This window comes from Orcinus orca, chromosome 12 (assembly GCF_937001465.1).
Source record: "Orcinus orca chromosome 12, mOrcOrc1.1, whole genome shotgun sequence".
NCBI lineage: Eukaryota > Metazoa > Chordata > Mammalia > Artiodactyla > Delphinidae > Orcinus > Orcinus orca.
The window spans coordinates 87,508,582-87,528,081 of NC_064570.1; the positions used below are offsets into that span (position 1 = coordinate 87,508,582).

Consider the following 19,500-nt stretch of genomic DNA (forward strand, 5'->3'; position numbering starts at 1 on the left):
ACCCACTGTACCAACCTTAGCCACTGGGAACAGACAACAAAAACAAGGGAAACTACGAAACTGCAGCCTGTGAAAAGGAGACTGCAAACACAGTAAGTTAATCAAAATGAGAAGACAGAGAAACACACAGCAGATGTAGGAGCAAGATAAAAACCCACCAGACCTAACAAATGAAGAGGAAATAGGCAGTCTACCTGAAAAAGAATTCAGAATAATGATAGTAAAGCTGATCCAAAATCTTGGAAATAGAATAGAGAAAATCAAAGAAACGTTTAACAAGGACCTAGAAGAATGAAAGGGCAAACAAATGGAGATGAACAGCACAATAAATGAAACTAAAAATCAAGAAAACACTCCCATTTACCATGGCAACAAAAAGAATAAAATACCTAGGAATAAACCTACCTAAGGAGACAAGAGACCTGTATGCAGAAAATTATAAGACACTGATGTAAGAAATTAAAGATGATACAAATAGATGGAGAGATATACCATGTTCTTGGATTGGAAGAATCAACATTGTGAAAATACTCTACTACCCAAAGCAATCCACAGAGTCAATGCAATCCCTACCAAACTACCACTGGCATTTTTCACAGAACTAGAACAAGAAAATTCACAATTTGTATGGAAACACAAAAGACCCCGAATAACCAAAGCAATCTTGAGAACAAAAAATGGAGCTGGAGGAATCAGGCTCCCAGACTTCAGACTATACTTCAAATCTAGAGTAATCAAGAGAGTATGGTACTGGCACACAAACAGAAATATAGATCAATGGAACTGGATAGAAAGCCCAGAGAAAAACCCACACACATATTGTCACCTTACCTTTGATAATGGAGGCAAGAATATACAGTGGAGAAAAGACAGCCTCTTTAATAAGTGGTGCTGGGAAAACTGGACAGCTACATGTAAAAGAAAGAAATTAGAACACTCCCTAACACCATACACAAAAATAAGCTCAAAATGGATTAAAGACCTAAATGTAAGGCCAGACACCATCAAACTCTTAGAGGAAAACATAGGCAGAACACTCACAACAAGATCCTTTCTGACCCACCTCCTAGAGAAATGGAAATAAAAACAAAAATAAACAAATGGGACCTAATGAAAATTAAAAGCTTTTGCACAGGAAAGGAAGCCATAAGCAAGACGAAAAGACAACCCCTAGAATGGGAGAAAATATTTGCAAATGAAGCAACTGACAAAATATTAATCTCCAAAACATACAAGCAACGCATGCAGCTCAGTATCAAAAAAAAAAAAAAAAAAACCCAATCCAAAGATGGGCAGAAGACGTAAATAGATATTTCTCCAAAGAAGATATACAGTTTGCCAACAAACACATGAAAGAATGCTCAACATCATTAATCATTAGAGAAATGCAAATCAAAACTACAAAGAGATATCATCTCAGACCAGTCAGAATGGCCATCAGCAAAAACTCTACAAACAATAAATGCTGGAGAGGGTGTAGAGAAAAGGGAACCCTCTTGCCCTGTTGGTGGGAATGTAAATTGATACAGCCACTATGGAGAACAGTATGGAGGTTCCTTAAAAGACTAAAAATAGAACTACCATACGACTGAGCAATCCCACTACTGGGCATATACCCTGAGAAAACCATAATTCAAAGAGGGTCATATACCAAGGTATTCATTACCGCAGTATTTACAATAGCCAGGACATGGAAGCAACCTAGGTGTCCATCAACAGATGAATGGATAAAGAAGATGTGGCACATATATACAATGGAATATTACTCAGCCACAGAAAGGAACGAAACTGAGTTATTTGTAGTGATGTGGATGGTCCTAGAGATTGTCATACAGAGTGAAGTAAGTCAGAAAGAGAAAAACAAAGAGCATATGCTAACACATATATATGGAATCTAAAAAAAAAAAAAAAAAGGTCAGAAGAGCCTAGGAATAAAGACAAGAATAAAGATTCAGACCTACTAGAGAATGGACTTGAGGACATGGGGAGGGGGAAGAGTAAGCTGGGACAAAGTGAGAGAGTGGCATGGACGTACATACACTACCAAATGTAAATTAGATAGCTAGTGGGAAACAGCCGCATAGCACAGGGAGATCAGCTCAGTGGTTTGTGCCCACCTAGAGGGGTGGGATAGGGAGGGTGGGAGGGAGAGAGATGCAAGAGGGAAGAGATATAGGGACATATGTATATATGTATAACTGATTCACTTTGTTATAAAGCAGAAACTGACACACCATTGTAAAGCAATTATACTCTAATAAAGATGTTTTTAAAAAAAATAAAGCTGAAAATAAAATACACCAAAATTTTAATTGCGTTGAGACTGTGAGAAGATTTTTCATTTCTTTCTGAGTACATTCTATATATTTTTGTTCACACAGTTCATGAATTACTTTTATAACCAAACATATGATAAACATTTTAAAAATAAAATAGCCTAGAAGTAGCAGACACTATTTTGCAGTTAAAAGAACAAATATGACTTTTGAAATTACATTAGCTTGGGTTCAGATGTTATCCTGTTCATGCTATGGTGTGCCACAGTATCAAGCAGCCCCAGTAGTCTCTTTGACTTTAAAAAACTAAACGTTTCTTTCTTTTTTAACATCTTTATTGGCGTATAATTGCTCTACAATGTTGTGTTAGTTTCTGCTGTATAACAGAGTGAATCAACTCTATGTGTACATATATCCCCATAGCCACTTCCTCTTGTGTTTCCCTCCCACCCTCCCTATCCCACCCCTCTAGGTGATCACAAAGCACGGAGCTGATCTCCCTGTCTGACTCGTGCAAAGGCAACAGTTGCTCCAAAGAAGCTGTGCTCTTTGGGGTGGCTCAGCATCCAGGCTGGGCTGGTCTGACGGCCCCTGTGCACATGAGCTATCTTCCGCAGACTGGGTAGCACCAGAATGGGGTGCTGGAGAGCTGAGCACCAGCAATCAGAATATCTATGACGAAGTGGCCAGCCATTTCAGCTCCCATCTCATCGCCAGGCACAGTACTGGAAAGTTCAGTTCTCCTTGTTCTGGAAGTAGAGATAGATAAAGTCCCAGTAAACCTTAGATACTGTCTACCATAGTCACTAGCCTCCTGGATGCCACTGGGCCATGGACTTCTCTCAGGTTATTTAATCATGTAATAGCCTCATTTGACTATTTAAATTACAAAACATATGTAAAGTCATTACTGTGCTGCCTGGTGTGGACTAAGTAGTTAGTAAATGTTCACAGTAGTCCCCTTTGGGCTATAGCTGCACTCAAATATATAAAACCATACTGTAAGTTATCTATATTAGAGTATTACCATACCTCCTGCCTTTGAGGAATGATATCTGACATGATCTGCATAGCTATATTCTTTGACTAAGTTTAACAACAGAATTTTTATCTTGTATTATACCTTTTTTTTAGCATCTTTATTGGTGTATAATTGCTGTACATTGTTGTGTTAGTTTCTGCTGCATAACAAAGTGAATCAGCTATGCGTATACATATATCCCCATATACCCTGCATTTTGCACCTCCCTCCCACCCTCCCTATCCCACCCCTCCAGTGTTCAAAATGCAACAAAGCTGATCTCCCTGTGCTATGCGGCTGCTTCCCACTACCGATCTATTTTTATGTTTGGTAGTGTATATATGTCCATGCCCTTCTCTAACTTCATCCCAGCTTACCCTTCCCCCACCCCGTGTCCTCAAGTCCATTCTCTACGTCTGCATCTTTTATTTATTTATTTTTTTTGCGGTACGCAGGCCTATCACTGTTGTGGCCTCTCCCGTTGCAGAGCACAGGCTCCAGAAGCGCAGGCTCAGCAGCCATGGCTCACAGGCCCAACCACTCCGTGGCCTGTGGGATCTTCCCAGACTGGGGAAGGAACCCGTGTCCCCTTCATCGGCAGGCGGACTCTCAACCACTGCGCCACCAGGGAAGCCCTCTATGTCTGCATCTTTATTCCTCTCCTGCCACTAGGTTCTTCAGAACCCTTTTTTCTTTTTTTTTTGATTCCATATATATGTGTTAACATACAGTAATTATTTTTCTCTTTCTGACTTACTTCACTCTACATGACAGTCTCTAGGTCCATCCAGCTCACTACAAATAATTCAATTTTGGTGTTTTTTATGGCTAAGTAACATTGCATTGTATGTATGTGCCACATCTTCTTTATCCATTCATCTGTCAATGGACACTTAGGTTGCCTCCATGCCCTGGCTATTGTAAATAGAGCTGCAATGAACATTGTGGTACATGACTATTTTTATATTATGGTTTTCTCAGGGTATATGCCCATTACTGGGATTGCTGGGTCATATGGTAGTTCGATTTTAGTTTTTTAAGGAATATCCACACTGTTCTCCATAGTGGCTGTATCAATTTACATTCCCACTAACAGTGCAAGAGGGTTCCCTTTATCCACACCCTGTCCAGCATTTATTGTTTGTAGATGTTTTGATGATGGACATGCTGACTGGTGTGATGTGATACCACATTGTAGTTTTGATTTGCATGTCTCTAATGATTAGTGATGTTGAGCATCCTTTCATGTGTTTGTTGAAAATCTGTATGTCTTCTTTGGAGAAATGTCTGTTTAGGTGTTCTGTCTATTTTGGGATTCGATTGTTTGTTGTTTTAATATTGAGCTGCATGAGCTGCTTGTATATTTTAGATATTAATCCTTTGTCAGTTGCTTCATTTGCAAATACTTTCCACCATTCTTAGGGTTCTCTTTTCATCTTGTTTATGGTTTCCTTAGCTGTGCAAAAGATTTTAAGTTTCATTAGGTCTTATTTGTTTATTTTTCTTTGTACTTCCATTTCTCTAGGAGGTGGGTCAAAAAGGATCTTGCTGTGATTTACATCATAGAGTGTTCTGCCTATGTTTTCCTCTAAGAGTTATATAGTGTCTGGCCTAACATTTAGGTCTTTAATCCATTTTGAGTTTATTTTTGTGTATGGTGTTATGGAGTGTTCAAATTTCATTCTTTTACATATAGCTGTCCAGTTTTCTCAGCACCACTTATTGAAGAGGTTGTCTTTTCTCTATTGTATATTCTTGCCTCCTTTATCAAAAGTAAGGTAACCATATGTGCATGGGTTTCTCTCTGGGCTTTCTATCCTGTTCCATTGATCTATATTTCTGTTTTTGTGTGAGTACCATACTGTCTTGATTACTGTAGCTTTGCAGTAGAGTCTGAAGTCAGGGAGCCTGATTCCTCCAGCTCTGTTTTTCTTTCTCAAGATTAATTTGGCTATTCGGGATCTTTTGTGTTTCCTTACAAATTGTGAAATTTTTTGTTATAGTTCTGTGAAAAATGCCATTGATAGTTTGATAGGGATTGCACTGAATCTGTAGATTGCTTTGGGTAGTAGAGTCATTTTCACAATGTTGATTTTTCCAATCCAATAACATCGTATATCTCTCCAGCTGTTGGTATAACCTTTAATTTCTTTCATCAATGTCTTATGGTTTTCTGAATACAGGTGTTCTGTCTCCTTAGGTAGGTATATTCCTAGGTTTTTTTTTATTCTTTTTGTGGCAATGGTCAACAGGTGTGTTTCCTTAATTTCTCTTTCAGATTTTTCACCATTAGTGTATAGGGATGCAAGAGATTTCTGTGCATTAATTTTGTATCCTGCTACTTTACCAAATTCATTGATTAGCTCTAGTTGTTTTCTGATAGCATCTTTAGGATTTTCTATGCATATTAGCATGTCATCTGCAAACAGTGACATTTTTACTTCTTCTTTTCTGATTTGGATTCCTGTTATTTCTTTTTCTTCTCTGATTGCTGTGGCTAAAACTTCCAAAACTATGTTGAATGATACTGGTGAGAATGGGCAAACTTGTCTTGTTCCTAATCTTAGTGGAAATGGTTTTAAAATTTCACCATTGAGAACAATGTTGACTGTGGGTTTGTCATATATGGCCTTTATTATATTGAGGCAAGCTCCCTCTTTGCCTACTTTCTGGAGTGTTTTTTATCATAAATGGTGTTGAATTTTGTCAAAAGCTTTTTCTGCATCTATTGAGATGATCATATCGTTTTTCTCCTTCAATTTGTTAATATGGTGTATCACATTGATTGATTTGTGTGTATTGAAGAATCCTGCATTCCTGGGATAAACCTCACTTTATCATGGTGTATGATCCTTTTAATGTGCTGTCGGATTCTGTTTGCTAGTATTTTGTTGAGGATTTTTGCATCTATGTTCATCAGGAATATTGGCCTGTAGTTTTCTGTCTTTGTGACATCTTTGTCTGGTTTTGGTATCAGGGTGATGGTGACCTCGTAGAATGAGATTGGGAGTGTTTCTCCCTCTGCTATATTTTGGAAGAGTTTGAGAAAGATAGGTGTTAGCTCTTCTCTAAATGTTTGATAGAATTCGCCTGTGAAGCCATGTGGACCTGAGCTTTTCTTTGATGGAAGATTTTTAATAACAGTTCAATTTCAGTGCTTTTGATTGGTCTGTTTATATTTTCTGTTTCTTCCTGGTTCAGTCTTGGAAGGTTGTTCTTTTCTAAGACTTTGTCCATTTCTTCCAGGTTGTCCCTTTTATGGCATCTACTGGCTTGTAATAATCTCTCGTGATCCTTTGTATTTCTGCAAAGTCAATTGTTGCTTCATTTTCATTTCAAATTCTATTGAGTTGAGTCTTCTCCCTTTTTTTCTTGATGAGTCTGGTTAATGTTTTATCAATTTCGTTTATCTTCTCAAAGAACAAGCTTTTAGATTTGTTGATCTTTGCTATTGTTTCCTTCATTTCTTTTTCATTTATTTTTGATCTCATCTTTATGATTTCTTTCCTTCTGCCTACTGTGGGTTTTGTTTTGTTTTGTTTTTTCTTCTTTCTCTGATTGCTTTAGGTGTAAGTTTAGGTTTTTAATCTGAGATTTTTCTTGTGTCTTTATGTTGGGTTGTATTGCTATAAACATCCCTCTTAGAACTGCTTTTACTGCATCCCATAGGTTTTGGGTCATCATGTTTTCATTGTCATCTGTTTCTAGGTATTTTTTGATTTCCACTTTGATTTCTTCAGTGATCTCTTGGTTATTAAGTAGTGTATTGTTTAGCCTATATGTGTTTGTATGTTTTATAGTTTTTTCCTGTAATTGATATCTATTCTTCCAACGTTATCTTCGGAAAAGATACTTGATACAATTTCAATTTTCTTAAATTTGCCAAGGTTTGATTTGTGGCCCAAGATATGATCTGTCCTGGATAATGTTCCATGAGCACTTGAGAAGAAAGTATATTCTGTTGTTTTTGGATGGAATGTCCTATAAATATCAATTAAGTCCATCTTGTTTTATATATCATTTAAAGCTTGTGTTTCCTTATTTATTTTCACCTTGGATGATCTGTCCATTGGTGAAAGTGGGGTGTTAATGTCCCTTACTATTATTGTGTTACTCTCAATTTCCTCTTTTATGTCTGTTAGCATTTGCCTTGTGTACTGAGGTGCTCCTATGTTGGGTGCATGAATATTTACAATTGTTATATCTTCTTCTTGGATTGATCTCTTGATCATTATGTAGTGGTCTTCTTTGTCTCTTGTAATAGTCTTTATCTTAAAGTCTATTTTTTTCTGATATGAAAATTGCTACTCTAGCTTTCTTTTGATTTCCCTTTGCATGGAATATCTTTTTCCATCCCCTCACTTTCAGTCAGTATGTGTCCCTTGGTCTGAAGTGGGTCTCTTGTAGACAGCATATATATACATATCTTTTTTTTTTTTTATATCCATTCAGCCAGTCTATGTCTTTTGGTTGGAGCATTTAATCCAGTTACATTTCAATAGTTATCAATATGTATGCTCCTATTACCATTTTCTTAATTGTTTTGTGTTTATTATTGTAGGTCTTTTCCTTCTCTTTCATTTCCTTCCTAGAGAAGTTCCTTTAGCATTTGATGTAAAGCAGGTTTGGTGATGCTGAATTCCCTTAGCTTTTGCTTGTCTGCAAAGGTTTTAATTTCTCTGTTGAACCTGAACATGATGCTTGCTGGTAGAGTAATCTTGGTTGTAGGTTTTTCACTTTCATCACTTAAAATATGTACTGCCACTCCCTGCTGGCTTGAAGAATTTCTTCTGAAAGATCATCTGTTAACCGTATGGGGATGCCCTTGTATGTTATTTGTTATTATTCCCTTGCTGTTTTTAATATTTTTATTTGTATTTAATTTTTGTTAGCTTGATAAATATGTTTCTTAGAGTGTTTCTCCTTTGATTTATCCTGTATGGGACTCTCTGCCCTTCCTGGAGTTGATTGACTATTTTCCTTCCCATTTTAAGAAGTTTTCAACTATAATCTCTTCAAATATTTTCTCAGACCCTTTCTTTTTCTCTTCTTCTGGGACCCCTATAATTCGAATGTTGGTGCATTCGAATGTTGTCCCAGAAGTCTCTGAGCCTGTCCTCAATTCTTTTCAATCTTTTTTCTTCATTATGCTCTGCAGTGGTTATTTCCACTATTTTGTCTTCCCGGTCACTTATCAGTTCTTCTGCCTCAGTTATTCTGCTACGGATTCCCTCTAGATAATTTTTAATATAATTTATCGTGTTTTTCCTCATTGTTTGTTTGCCTCCTTAGTTCTTCTAGGTCCTTGTTAAACATTTCTTGTATTTTATCCATTCTATTTCCAAAATTTTGGATCATCTTTACTATCATTACTCTGAATTCTTTTCCAGATAGGCTGCCTATTTCCTCTTCATTTGCTTGGTCTGGTGTGTTTTTACCTGCTCCTTCATCTGCTGTATATTTCTCTGTCTTCCCATTTTGCTTAACTTACTGTGTTTTGGGGTCTCCTTTTCATAGGCTTTGGGTTCATGGTTCCCATCGTTTTTGGTGTCTGCCCCCAGTGGGTAATGTTGGTTCATTGTGTTGTGTAGGCTTCCTGGTGTACTGGACTGGTGCCTGTGTTCTGGTGGATGAGGCTGGATCTTTTGTTTCTGGTGGGCAGGACCTTGTCTGGTGGTGTGTTTTGGGTTGTCTGTGACCTTAGTGTGATTTTAGGCAGCCTCTCTGCTAATGGGAGGGTTTGTGTTCCTGTCTTGCTAGTTGTTTGGCATAGGGTGTCCAGCACTTAGCTTGCTGTTTGCTGAGTGGAGCTGCATCTTATCGTTGAGATGGATATCTCTGGAAGAGCTTTTGCTGTTTGATATAACATTAGGCTGGGAGGTCTCTGGTACACCAATATTCTGAACTCTGCTCTCCCACCTCAGAAGTCCAGGCCTGACACACAGCCGGAGCACCAAGACCCTGTCAGCCACATGGCTTAGAAGAAAAATGAGAAAAAGAAAGAAAGAAAGAGAAGAAAGAAAAAGAAAGAAAGAAACAAACAAACAAAGAAGGAGAAAATATAAAATAAAGTTATTAAAATAAAAAATAAATAAAAATTATTAAAAATAAAAAATTAAAAGTAATAAAAAAGAAAGAAAGAAGAGAGCAACCAAACAAAAAATGAATCCATCAATGATAGCAAGCACTAAAAACTATACCAAAAAAAAAAGACAAAACAGACAGAACCCTAGGACAAATTGTAAAAGTGAAGCTATACAGACAAATTCACACAAAGAAGCATACACATACTCACTCACAAAAAGAGGAAAAGGAAAAAATATGTATATTATACATATATATATTTAAAGAAAGGAAGAGCGTAACCAAATCAATAAACAAATCTACCAATGATACTAAGCTCTAAATACTAAACTAAGATAAACATAGAACCAGAAACAACTTAGATGCAGAAAGCAAACCCCAAGTCTGTAATTGCTCCCAAAGTCCATCCCCTCAATTTTGGGATGATTCGTTGTCTATTCAGGTATTCTAGAGATACAGGGTAAATCAAGTTGATTATGGGTATTTAATCTGCTTCTCCTGTGACCGCTGGGAGAAATTTCCCTTTCTCTGTGTGCACAGCTCCTGGGGTTCAGCTTTGGATTTGGCCCTGCCTCTGCATGTATGTCCCCTGAGGGTGTCTTTTCCTGCCCAGACAGGATGGGGTTAAAGTAGCTGCTGATTAGGGGGCTCTGGCTCACTCAGACCAGGCATGGAATGTGGGGTGAGCCTGCTCCGGCAGAGGCCGGTGTGACATTGCAACAGCCTGAGGTGTGCCATGTGTTCTCTCGGGGAAGTTGTCTCTGGACCATGGGACCCTGGCAGTGGCGGGCTGCACAGGCTCCTGGGAGGGGAGTTGTGGATAGTGACCTGTGCTTGCACACAGGCTTTTTGGTGGCCGCAGCAGCAGCCTTAGCATTTCATACCTGTCTCTGGGGTCCGTGCTGATAGCCGCAGCTCGCACCCATCTCTGGAGCTCGTTTAGGCGGTCCTCTGAATCCCCTCTCCTTGCGCACCCTGAATCGATGGTCTCTTGCCTCTTAGGCAGGTCCAGACTTTTTCCTGGACTCCCTCCTGGCTAGCTGTGCTGCACTAGCCCCCTTCAGGCTGTGTTCACCCAACCAACCCCAGTCCTCTCCCTGGGATCTGACCTCCGAAGCCTCAGCTCCCAGCCCCGCCCACCCCGGCGGGTGAGCAGACAAACCTCTCGGGCTGGTGAGTGCTGGTCGGCACTGATCCTCTGTGCGGGAATCTCTCTGCTTTGCCCTCTGCACCCCTATTACTGCACCCTCCTCCGTGGCTCCGAATCTTCCCCCTCCACCACCCACAGTCTCCACCCACGAAGGGGCTTCCTAGTGTGTGGAAACCTTTCCTCCTTCACAGCTCCCTCCCAGAGGTGCAGGTCCCATTCCTATTCTTTTGTCTCTGTTTCTTCTTTTTTCTTTTGACCTACCCAGGTACATGTGTTGTTTCTTGTCTTTTGGGTAGTCTGAGGTCTTCTGCCAGTGTTCAGTAGGTGTTCTGTAAGAGTTGTTCCTCATGTAGATGTATTTCTCATGTATTTGTGGGGAGGAAGGTGATCTCCACGTCTCACTCCTCCACCATGTTGACGGTCCCTGTATTATACCTTTTAATCCAGGGTTTCCAATGGGTATGTATGAATTGGTGATGTGCTCATAAAGATCAGGCTGCTTTTCTACAAAGAGTGACCAACCGTTCACCTCACATAGCAGACACTGGGAAAATACTAGCATGGCCCTGAACCATCATTTTGGCTTCATCCACTCCCATCACTCATGCCATACATATCATGTGAGTGAACAGTGTTGAGTGTACAGGACCCATTGGCTTAGATGCCCTCTGTCCCTGAGGAGTTATTGGATATGATGGAAAATGAATGATCTTTGGTATCAAGCAAGTGCACACAGAAATCTTCCTTCTATCACTGGTGTATCATGCAATCTTAGGAATCTGACTAGCCTCACTGAGCTTCAATTTCTTCATTGGAGAAATGGCTGTAAAATATTTCTGTCTCCCACATCATGTATCTTCGGCCCACCTCTGATTCCTGTCCCAGTTTGGGTGAGCACCTGGACATCTAGAAATCAGCCAATTATACTCACACAAGTCACTGTGAACCTCATAAATAACTGCTTATAAAACCCAAACTAAATGTATTCCCAAGTCAACCACCATTAACTAGGTCCCTAAAATGTCCCTGGCCACTCAAAATTATGCAGCCCAAGGAGGAGTGTGACAGAGGACTTCAGAATAGAAAAAGAAAATGGTGTAGCTCGTTGTGGAGTTATACTCACTTACTTGAGAAGACTTACAAATGTAAAGCCATGCAGACACCCTGCTGGTAATTTTGTCAGGACCTCGGAGGGATCAATGCCAGTGAGGGGCCCTGAAGCTTGAACTTCATTAACTTCATGACCATCCGCTCAGGTCCTGACTACTGGCTGACGGAAGGACTAGGAGGGAATGAGGATAAGGAAGAATAGATTTTTTTTTAATAAGTTTATTTATTTATTTATTTATTTATTTATTTATTTTTGGCTGCCTTAGGTCTTCATTGCTGTGTGTGGACTTTCTCTAGTTGCACCAAGTGGAGTCTACTCTTGTGGCCATGCTCGGGCTTCTCACTGCAGTGGCTTTTCTTGTTGTGGAGTACGGGCTCTAGGCATGCAGGATTCAGTAGTTGTGGCACATGGGCTCAGTAGTTGTGGCTTGCAGGCTCTAGAGCACAGGCACAGTAGTTGTGGCACATGGGTTTAGTTGCTTCACGGCATATGGGATCTTCCTGGACCAGGGCTTGAACCCATATCCCCTTCATTGGCAGGTGGATTCTTAACCACTGTGCCACTAGGGAAGTCCAGAACAGATCTTCTTATGAAAGCATTTTGTATTCCATGTGGGGAATATAGGCAGGAGTCATATGGTAAGCTTTTTATTTTTTCCCTCAATTATTAAAATCTTAATTTAAAAATGCATGAAGAACTTTCTTTTAAGAGTAAAGAAAAAAATGTTTTAAAATTTAAGCATGTACTTATTCTGGGTAATGAATTGGAAATGAGCAAGAGGAAGAGTAAAACTCAATTCATTTTGTGCTTGTGATTTCTCGTATATGCCTGTAGGACTGAAGGAAGAATTTGACAAGTAGAGGATTTCAGGGGAGAAAATAACTCAAAGTGACAAAGTCTTTTCAAACACTTTATATATAATTGACATAGAATTACACTTTTGTGTTTTATCTCTAAGTGTCATGCTAGATCCACTCTATTTTTAATTGAAGTATAGTTAATTTATAATATTTGTTTAGTTTCAGATGTACAACATAGTGGCTTGATATTTTTATAGATTATACTCGCTTTAAAGTTATTATAAAATATTGACTATATTTCCCTGTGCTACACAGTATATCCTTGTAGGTTATTTATTTTATGCATAGTAGTTTGCACCTCTTACTCCCCTACCCCTATCTTGCTCCTCCCTCACTTATTTCCCCGTTGGTAACTATTAGATTTTTCTCTGCACTAATTCAGGCCCTCATCATTTTCTATTTGAAGGCAACATAACAGTTCTGTTCACTTTTACTCTCTACTTTTTAACCAACTCTCTACTTTTTAACCAACAAATACTCTCTACTTTTTAACCAACAAATACTTGCCCTACATTACTGCAGGAATTATCATTATAAATCATAAGGCTGATCATTGCCCCTCCTTTCCTTAATCCTCAATGGCTTTCCATATATAGCAAATTCAAGCTGTGCTGTGACCTGGTCGAGGATACCTGACCAGTTTCATCTCTACGCAACCTTCCTTTCCCTTGAATGCATTTGCCTTCTATACCTTAGGTTCCAGACATACTGTAGTATTATTGCTCACTGAACCAGCTCTGTTTTTTCCAACCTGTGTCTCTGTACCTGATGCTTCCATCTCTTGGACTGTTCCTGCAGTGTCCTGCTGGCTAAGTCAGGGCCTTCCTTTAGACCTCAGCTCAGAGCTTGCCCCTGCTGGGATGGCTTTCCCAACACCACCTGTCTGTGTTAAGGACCCTCCTATGTGTTTCCATAGCACCCCAGACCCTTTGTTATATTCCATTATAGCAACCTCTTCATTTGTCTGGCTTGGAGCTTCAAGTATCCAGGACCATAAACAGAAGGCTGTTTACAGGTGCAGGATTTCTCCACTCTATTCAGCTGCCTCCTTTCTTCTTGAAGAAAGGAGAAGACCTTTCTTCTCCTCCCCACTTTGAGGACTCCCAGTTCCTCACCATTTATTATCCAGTCCACTTTGCTCCCTCTTCCTGCAAGACCAGCCTGATATGATAGAAACACTATACTTCAAGCTCGAATCTGAATTTGTCTGACTCAAACTTAGGCTCGTAGCTTCACTGATGTTGTATTTCTGCTTTTGGTACAGGATCAAGAAGGGAGAATTGCTCTGGAGTTGTCAATGACAGCATGGTGGAGAGTACAAGTACACAAAAACATGCAAAATTTACTTCTAGATATAAAATACTGCCACACATTCAATACAGGTTTTAGAGATCTGAATGTTTAACCTTATTCTTACATTGAAGGGAAAAAAATGCCCATTTAAAAAAAAAATTAACATTTTATGCTGTAGATCACTCTACGTGATTAAAATCAATTAGGAATGAACTAGAAGCCCAATCTGCATATGATTATAGCCTGTGAATTTAAATACAATATGTTCCAAAGTTAATGGATTTCAGCATAAAATAAAGATGTTCTGTTAAAAGGGCTTGTTTTCATTGCTTTTTATGATTTTCCAAGTTGTCCTTTAGTTGGGTGCCAAAAATAAGAAAAAGAGGCTATTTCAAGTATTAACACTTTTGTTCTGGCACATGGACTTTCTTTCTAGTCAATCATCTGCAATACTAAAAATGATCAACCTGATTTCCATTTAAAGAAGTGTGTGTGGGAAGCAATTTATTTCTTTTATAATAAATACTATGTCCCATATTCAAATATCACTCCATTCCTGCCAAGACAAAAGCCTTCTGGCCTTTTGGTAATTCAACATAACTATTCCAATCAACACAACTGACTCAAATGTTTTTGAAGATGGGCACATATATCTATACCTAAAGAACTTTGCTATAAATCTCTAGGTATCTCTCAAGCCAAAGAGCACAGAATGCATTGTGCTACCAAAAATCTCACTTAGTGTAAACTAGTTAAAAAACATAGATATATTATATACATTTGGAATTTTGCTTTGTGCTAAATGAAATTAAAATGAGAATGGAAATTATTTTTTAAAATTGGGCTTCCCTGGTGGTAAAGTGGTTGAGAGTCTGCCTGCCGATGCAGGGGACACGGGTTCGTGCCCTGGTCCAGGAAGATCCCACATGCCACGGAGCGGCTGGGCCTGTGAGCCATGGCCGCTGAGCCTGCGTGTCCGGAGCCTGTGCTCCGCAACGGGAGAGGTCACAACAGTGAGAGGCCCGCGTACTGCAAAAAAATAAAATAAAATAAAGAAGCCAGAGGAATAAACACTCTTGACATACCACACACCTACATTCTTAATTATATCTGTTCTTACTCACCCTGCTCTCGGATCCTTTGAAAATGAAATGTTCTGACTCTCACTCAAGTGAATTCCTACCTCTGTCTGGGTTTTATATCCCATCCCTTCCTTCTCTCTTCCTCCAAGACTTTGCTGTATTATGTACCCCCTCTCTCCCATATCTTGCCTCTTTCTCACTTCACAACTCCCCCAGATTTCTTCTTTATTAAATAACCGCCTTAGAAATATATTTTTTAGTTCTGTATATGCTTTTAGCCATTTCTCTCTTTCTCTTTGTAATCAACTTTCTTTAAAGAGTTGCCTAAACTAAAAGTCTGTTCTTTCATCTACCAGTTATAATTCATCTACTATTAATATCTATCAGTACTACTTACAAATGGATTTCTGTCCCACCAGCACATAAATTGTGCTTGGGTTTAGGAATTTTCAAGTCCAGTGAGTTTATTAACAGAGCTTCCTTTCTCCGTGGCATTTGGCACTAATTATATTCCCTCATTTAAATGTTCTCCTTTCTTGACTTCTTTGACACAACTATAGTTTTTTTTTTGTTGTTTTCTCTCACCTTTTGCTTTTACCTCAGTCTCTTCTAGTTGCTCCTCAATACTGTTATACATGTCTTCTTCATTCCAAATACTCTTCCCTTTGCCTCCATATGCCTCATACATTCCCATGTCTTCAAATACTAACTATGTAACAATTCTCCCCCAAATTTTATGCAACAAATGGGAGCAGAATACTAATGAATCAGACATGTAGTTGAATGCCAGCTCTGGTACCTCATAGCCAGAGCAAATTGGGCAAAAGCTTCTCTGAACCAGGAACTCCTCAAATGTAAAAGTGAGAAGTAAAAGCAGCCAACATATCACTTACAAGATTTTTAGCACAGCTCCTAGTACATAGTAGGCACTCAAGAAAGGTGACTCATTTTCTTTCTTCTTTCTGATTATCCCACCCCCTTCCCTCACCCAGACATCTCTCCTGAATCCCAGTTCCATCATTTGTCTGGACCACCAAACCAGCTTTTTCTCCTACATCCCCAGCCTAGCTTAATGGAGCCATCGTTCTCTCAGTTGCTCATAGGAGAAATCTGGGCATTGTCATCCTTCTTTAGGTCAGTTCCACCCACACTCAATCAATCCCATGTCCTATTAATTTTGTTTGCATATTATTCACACCCTTTCTTTCCCTTCCCACTGCTCATGTTTAATTATTCTGTTTTAAAATATCCCTATAATGTTACAGTATTTGTCTCCAATCTCAATCCCTTCCCAGTCAGCCCCGAAAATCATCACCCTACTTTTATCATAGGAATATTTCTGAATAAAAAATATGATTGTTACTCAAGATTGTCTATGAAAATACCTATATGCTAAAGAATCCTGATCATGGGAGTTCATGATCTAGGCTTTGCTTTCTACTCTCACTTTCTGAACTTTCTGAGGGCCTCCAATACTGTAAAACTTGCACTTTCTAAAGTTTAATATTTTTCTTTTCTGTCACAAAGTATTATTTCTGTCATGAACTCCCCTCTGACCCTCTCTGTGTCTACTACTGGGTGGATATTTATTTTTCAGTAAATCAGCAAATCACCATCTGCTCTGTGCAACCCTCCCTCAGCTTCCCACCTTAATCTGAAGAGTTGCTCCATCCCTGAGTACCAGTATTGTCTTGTAGATGCTTCCAGTGCAATGAAACATACTTAATTTTTTGCCCCCCTTACTAAATGGAAACGTTTTGAGAACAGGGAACGTGTCTTGTCATTACATACCTATCACCTGACATATGCCTAACAAATAGATGCTCAGTGTATTTGTTAAATGAATCAGAGACATTAAATGACTTCACTCTACTTGATGGGCATCTGTTTCCTCCTCTGTTCTTCCATTCTTGAAATCTCTCTAGATCAATATGCAGGGCTCCTCATTCTCAGGTAGTCTGAATCCTCAATCTTTGAATCTTTGTGTGGCCTCATGTCCACACACTTACCTGGGTTTCCATTTTCTCCATTTGCTACCTTAACCTTCAGCCTCTCCCTGCTTCCTGCTTCCTCTCTATCTCCTGCACTAACCTTCTTGGCATCTACATTTCCAAACCCTTCCTCAACTGCGCTTCCCCATCAAGCAAAATTTATTTTTACCTTTTAATTCATTGTCAAAACTTTAAAAATTGTCTTCTGCATTTTCATTCATTTCTTCGACATCTACATATTTCTTAATCTGGGTATATATTTTCACTAAACATATTTTTTAGAGCTGTTATCCTACATAATGTGTTAGCATTTGCTATTATTAAAAAAAAATAATCTTTTATACTAGAACTACCTATCCCTTTAGTCCAGATCACTGAAATATATTTAATCTCTTTTCTATCTACTTTACCAGCTTTTTCTTCCTCAGATGAAGAAATGCAGGTCATCAAAAAGACCTGCCTTCATCATTTCTATATTATTATAATAATATCTCTTATCATTCCCTGGCTTAAAACTGACCAGTGGCATCTCATTGAAATGAAACTAAATTCCAAAACTCTTATCATGGACTACAAGCCCCTAAATGACCTGGATCCCGTTTGAATAAATCTTGGACCATATAATATACCATTCCAAGTTTTCCCATAAGTAGGCTGTATCCTTCCCTCTGTTACTAACAAACACCCACAAAACACTACTTTCTTAGGAGCTTTTAATGTAACAAGTCACTCTTTCTAGGTCTTTGATGGGTCAAGCTTCAGATCAAAGATCACTTCTTCAGGGAAGTGTCCCTGACCATCTATGTGTCAGGAGCCATCTCCAACTCCAGTCATTCTTTATGAGATACAAAAGTCTTAAAACTCAGGAAAGAGAGAGAGTAAACAAAGGAAAAGGAAGACATGGGATATAGGGGAATGGGGTAGCCATAGGAGAGCAGGGAATGCAAGTCCTATCATAGAGCTGTTCAGTTAGGCCCAGAGATCAATAGGGCAGTAGGAACTGAGGGGCATAAGGCTCCAGGAGAAAGAGCTCTAGGGGAAAAGGAGGACAGGTGCTCATGGAGGACTAACTGATGTGTTGGGGCAGAGCTGAGGGTCTGATAATGGCTAAAATAATTGCAAGATACAGAGAAAAGAAAATTGAAAAACACAATGAAAATTGGTATATGAATATAAATATTATAAATAAATACCTTTGTCTGCAATGAGCATTATTGATAAAGTTAAAAGAATGTAATTGGACTGATTAAAATAGTTTCAAATTGTGACACTTATATATAGATTAAGAGATACAGATATATAGATAAGGTACGTGAAGTAATATTCATAAAAGCCAAGTCCTCTTTCTTAACAAATCAACAAATAACGGCTAAACTTGGTAAGTTTTAAAAAAATAAGTAAACATATTTTTAGAGCTATGGAGAAAGCCACCAGATGAAAGAGCTGAAAGTGTTGTTTTAATTGACTGTGGGAATGAGCCTGAGTTGTGCGAAGCTCTGCCATTCTCTCTGCTAGTTTTATGGTAAACATCCTGGCATCGCCTGATACTTTTAAAAAACTTACACGTATGACTTTGACAAATTTTTTTAAATTGAAATAAAGAATAATGAACAAGAATAAGAATTTTACATTAATATGAGAAATAGCCATAGAGCTGCAGTTAAAATTGTAGCCAATATAAGCCAAGGAGCTACACAGTTTACAAAGTGCTTCTTCCACTTTGCCCAGGATCATAAGGGCAAACTCTCTCAGTGGCAGGACAGAGAGGTAGAGTGGTTTGTGTGGACCCTCATGCTCAGTTTTCCAAAGAAGGTAGAAAATTTTTTTAACCAGGGCATAAGGGTTTGTCATTCAACCACCACCACCAGAACGTTTCAGAAGTGAGTGAAAATGCTGCACATACCTGATCAAAACACTGAAATAATCATTGTTTTGAGTTTCTTAGCTCTCCAAGACCAAACTGAGGTAGAAGGAAATAAACTTATAGTCACTACAGACATGATATCAGGCCTGATTCAAGCCAAACTACGTTGGGACATTTTCAGTTTCCTTTAATAAGTAAATTAATAAGTATACATATATACACATATCTATGTATATAAATATCCATAACCATTTTTCATAAAAGAATTCAAAAGTTACGAACCTATAATTAAGTGGAAGAAATTTTTTAAAATACAACATGAGATTGCAATGATTAAAGAGTTATTGAGAAGATGAAAGCGTAGCATTAATTAACAATATTAAACTATTACTATTCAACAGTAAAAAAATGAGAAAACAATTCAAGAAACAAAATGAAAATAGGAGAAATAAACAACTCATTAGCTCTTAAATAAATGAGAGAAAAGCAAAAGTGATAGAATAAAAATAGGTAAAGTTTGTTTAGTTCCAAAATTTTCCATAGATTTAGAAAATACACCATCAGTTCTAAATATAAATTATCTCATCTCTAGAATGAAAGAAGTAAAAGAATATTATCTCACAATAGCAGAATAAGAAAATCTAGAATAAGATTTTGGATAGTAAGAGGATTTTCCAGTCAAGAAATTTTCAAAATTATTTTACACGTTTAAGAAGGTTTTTGACATAATTATATTTTGGCAGTAATGGCAAATATACTGCAGTGAAG

General features: G+C 38.4%; 1 protein-coding gene across 2 annotated transcripts in view; it reads left to right on the plus strand.

The window, feature by feature from the left end:
• EYS (eyes shut homolog) overlaps window positions 1-19,500 on the plus strand; it is a 1,673,869-nt gene that overhangs the window by 1,227,047 nt on the left and 427,322 nt on the right. The gene's annotated exons all lie outside the window — the stretch shown is intronic.